Source organism: Miscanthus floridulus, chromosome 4, assembly GCF_019320115.1.
Source record: "Miscanthus floridulus cultivar M001 chromosome 4, ASM1932011v1, whole genome shotgun sequence".
NCBI classification, from domain to species: Eukaryota; Viridiplantae; Streptophyta; class Magnoliopsida; order Poales; family Poaceae; genus Miscanthus; species Miscanthus floridulus.
This window is the reverse complement of record NC_089583.1, coordinates 117525274-117530358: the sequence shown is the minus strand read 5'-3', so window position 1 is coordinate 117530358 and position 5085 is coordinate 117525274.

The following is a 5085-nucleotide window of genomic DNA, read 5'->3' as shown; positions in this document are numbered from 1 at the left end:
TAGATTCATAAATTCAATTTAGAAAGCTTAGTATTAGTTAGCTTAATATTTGTAGGAATTTTAGTGGCAAATTGGTGATAGCTTTAGCCATGAAATTTTTATAGTAGACTCATTAGATTATTATGTGCTCACTGTAATTTTTATAGCCCTAGAGTAGATTGATAAATAGAATAGCTAGTACTCCCTATTTTATCATATATAGAGTAAATCGATATTAAGAATAGGGATTCCTTTAGTTGCCAAGTTAGTACATGAAATATTGCATACCCGTTTGGTGGGAATGATAGGTAACGTAGTGTCTTAGTCGGTAGAGCTAGTTCAGTAGCTTGATAGGTGTATTTTCATTCTAAGAGTTGTTGTTGCTGTATTACTAAGTGTTGCATCATTATTTCATGTATGTAGATCACGTGTTGGTAGAGTTTGTGCCTGTGGACAAATAGGACTATGAGGAGATTATTGAGAAGTATGAGGAGGAGGTTCTTGTATAGGAGGGAGCCCCAGAGCTATTCGTTGCTGACTTTGTTGACACACCACCTGCCCAAGGCAAGCTCCGGTGTATAACCCTTATTTTGAATGATCACTGGATATATATGATGCGCATTACGTACATGCATTTTATGAAAACTACATGCATAGATATACTTACCAATGGGTCCTACTAGTATAGGTTGAGTAGCTGCTATGCTCAGAATTTTGGTAGCATGAGTAACCTGTCGTTACTCATAATAGATGATAATTATGATCACTCATGATAAAATGGTGAAAAGAGAAATAGAGATCGGACAGGGATATGGTTTGGGTATTGGTGGGTGTAAGAGGTTGTGTCCTACGGCCAATGGGGCATAGCTTGGTTATACTTTTTCCCTGTCTGTGTCCGTTAAGGACCGGCAGTTGCATTGGACGTTAGGTAAGTCACAGACTTATTATCCCGAGCACATACTTGGGTATGGGCGTATGGAAGACTTGTTGCTCTCTTATTGTGGGTTCCGACTCTTTCTAGACCGATTGATTGAAGGTGGGAATGGTGGAGGTCTAAGCACCGCACTGAGTCTAGGACTCAGGAGCGGGGGCTTGGAGTTTAAGTTTGGACAGGGACCTAGTCCCCGTGTTAGGAGAGTGATGGATTGGTCCTGCTTGTGCCTAGGGGACAAGCGGGATGTGTGTTTTTGGGGTACCCAGGTGAGCATATTGATTCACGAATCGCCAGGTAATCCGGTACGGCTTGTCTAAACTCTAGCACCATAGTAAGAACTGAAAGAAGAAAGGTGAAGAAATAGAACTGTTTGTCAACTCTTGCTTAAAAGTAGAACATGTGCTTACCTAGAATGGCTAGATAATGAATTAATCATGACTGCTAATAATAACATAAATAAGGATTCGCTATTAGTATTACTTTCTATAAAAAAGAAACCAGTAAATCATAAAGCTCATCATATTCCTTAGAGTCGGAAAATTATTTCCACTAGTCAGATAAGTCTTACGAGTACATTGTGTACTCAGGGTTTATTTACCCTTGTTGTAGGTACAGCTTGAGACTTAGTTGTTGTGTGAAGGGTTCTTCTGGTGGGCAAGACGGATCCTTGCTTATTATCGATAGATGTTTACTTGATGTTTATTTTCATTCTGCTGTTTAATATTCCGCACTCTAACTTTGGTAATGTAATAATACAATTTTTAAGAACTCTGGATGTATGAAATGGACTAAGCAATGTAACATGTTCTCATTATTGGATCCTGCGGGGAAAATGTGGATTATTCGGGCTCTCCCTTTGGCCGACGGAACCCGCCCATTATAGCTCGCTTTCAGGGTGCTTAGTGTCTGGTGGAAGACAAGTGCCTCTGTAAGCACGTTATCCCCCTACACGTATAATTTGAATTAGTAAATTGATAGGATAAATTAAAAGAGTGCTTTAATAAATATCTTATCATTTCTTTAATCTCTTGTTTCTGATCTGGAGGGTTATCCTAAGTGGATGGTTTCTATCTCTTACAGATGAACTTGAGATCCGGTTGTGGGAGCAGTAGTGCTGGGGCGGGCCACGGTCTTGGCGAAGGCCAAGGTGAAAGTGGCCGGGACAATGAGCACGGCAATGGGAAGAGCCATGAGGCTCCACGTCTGGCTCCTGCTCCTCCTCCCTCCCCACCCCCGATGACTCATGCAAAGATGATGGTGGAGATGTTGGCGGCTCGTCACGAGTCAGCCCGTGCTATGGAGCTACTGGCACAGGCTATCGGTGGCTTTGCCCGTGGAGGTCACAGGGGCAATGGTGGAAACAGGGGGTGGTGCCCGCGGTCCTGAGAGACCCTGCTCTTATCAGAATTTCTTAAAGACGCACCCACCCATGTTCACACTGACGACTGAGCCTCTAGATGCGGAGCATTGGCTTCGTATTCTGGAGAAAAAGTTTCTGCTGCTCATCATAACTGATGAGCAGAAGGTGCGCTTTGCAGCGTAACAGCTGTTGGGGTCCACGAGTGCATGGTGGGATACATTCAATGCCATGCAACAGGAGGATCATTGGGTGACCTGGTAAGAGTTCAGTGCGGCCTTCAGAGAGTATTATATTCCTGCTGGTGTTCTCAACAGAAAGTTGATAGAGTTTCTGGACCTTCGGCAAAGGAGTATGTTCGTGATGGACTATGTCAACAAGTTCAACCACTTGTTGCCGTATGCTGGAACTCATGTTGATACAGATGAGAAGAAGAGAGACCGCTTCTATCGTGGCCTCTCTTGCAGCCTACAGAAGGAGTTATATACTGGTACCTATCAGACCTTTGGTGCGATGATGAACGCTGCTATTGCCATGGAGGACTTGCAGCGTGACTCGCAGGCAGAATGGAAGCGTAAGTAGGTGGCTACTAGGTCTTCTAGTCACCCCCAGGAGCAGAAGTACAGGTTGTCAGGCGGGTGCCCTATCAATCTTCAGGTGGGCATTCGTTTCAACAGCCTCAGCAGACTTTTTAGGCTCCTTTCACTCAGTGTCGTGCACCTACTCAGCAGGTACAACATCAGCAGCCCCAGGGACAATAGGTCCTACCTCGTCAAGGACTGGGGAACAAGCCTGGTGCTTGTTTCAAATGTGACAAGGAAGGCCACTATGCCCGAAAGTGTCCGCAAAACCAGCCGGCTCAGTCTGCTCAGCCTTCAGCTAACTCTAGGGTAATGTAACAATAGATTTTTTAAGAACTCTGGATGTATAAAATGGACTAAGCAATGTAACTCGTTCTCATTATTGGATCTTGCGGGAAAAATATGGATTATTCAGGCTCTCTCTTTGGGTGTGCCCGACGGAACCCGCCCGATGTAGCTCGCTTTCAGGGTGCTTAGTGTCTGGTGGAAGATGAGCGTCTCTGTAAGCACGTTATCTCGGACGGTTCTGCCATATTAGTGTGGCTCTTTACTTAGCCTTTGAGAGCACACTAACTTAGTATTGTGACTTAGCCTTTGTGTTTAGAGATTATAGTCACTAGAATTGTAGTAGGTGGCTTGCATTTTTAGTAGGCTAACGCAACACTCGCTTCAACATTTAATTGTCTAACATCTTTGCTAAGTGTTATTTTAAAAAATTTCAATAGGCTATTTATCCCCTCTAGCCATTAGCACCTTTCACATGCTTAGTTGCCTTAATCCAAACTGGCCCTAACTGTAGGCCCCTTGTCTCTAATTAAATTTCCAAGCAGTTGGTTATTCTTTAATCTGGCAATCTCCTTCATCTATCATTATTTAATTGGAAGTTTGGAACAGAGAGCAAGATAATGGGCGTGTTTATGTCAACTTAAAATCCGATTCTAGGTGAAAATAATCAAGAATCCCACCTAAACACCCTTGGTAGTTTTAAGGTTCTCTAGGAATCCAGATTTGAAAAAAATCCCAATTAAACTACATGCTGTGTTTTCTACCGCAACCTAAGGGTCGCGATTTCCCAACCAGGAGGAATTTCCCAAGCATTGCCCCTCCGCTCCCCCATCCGCTTGTGTAGTCACGGTTTCCCCGTTGCCGTACCTACCGCCACCGCGTCGGTTCACTCCCTGTCCGCTCGCATGGTGTGGACAACGGACTTCCCCTCAGATCCGCTCGCGTGGTGCGGACTTCCCCTTCATCCGCTCGCGTGGTGCAGGCTCGTCGCAAGTCTGCGGCAGACCACTACCCCTCCGTTAGACTCCACGGGGGCTGGCTGTGGCGAGCGGTGCTCCCGCGAGGGAGCCGCGGGGGTGGGCGTGGTGGAAGGGGATGAGAGGCGTTGGTGCTATGGAAGAAAGGAGCCAGAGATGACTCTAGAAAATAGAGGTGATTTCAGGAGAAAGAATCCGTCCCATAATAAGTGCACTTCTAGAGTTTAAAATTTGTCCCAAAATAAGTACTCTCTCCGTCCCTAATAGATCGTAATTTTGGAACAGTGTTACGTTTTAGTATATCACGTTTGACCAATTATAGTTTAAAAAGTATAAAGTATTTTATAATATCAAATAAATACCATTAGATTAATTATAAAATGTATTTTCATAATAAATTGATTTGGATCCATAAATGTGAATATTATTTACAAGAAACTTGGTTAAACGTGAAACACTTTGACTGGCACGCAACTCATAGTTGGATTCTTTTTGGACAGTAGTACACCTCTAGATATAAGACAAACTAACTTTATTTATTTTTTTTCTATTTTCCTTCTTTTCGAGGTGTAATGATTATATTTTTATAGGAGCATTATGTAATTTGTCGTTAAACTTAATCTCTCCAAGCAGGACCAATACTACAATGGACGTTGTTGTATTGGAGGACGTGTACCGCCGCTCGATTACTGCTAGGTTGCTTGTCTCGTGTGCCCTCTCTCCTCCGTACCAGTACTATCAGCGTGCTGAGCGACAAGCTATTATACCTGCTACATACTAGTTTGCTCCGCTGCCGGTGAGTGGGGACCGACGACTTGACTCAGCTGCTGCAAGCGTCGAGTCTATTCAAACCACAGCGCCCGCCGTACTCGGACCACAGCGTCAAGGTCGGCTCCATGCATTGCCTCCATTATCGTCCTCAGACTGTTTCCAAGACAGTGATCCATCCACGTTTTGCGCAGTGCACAGTGT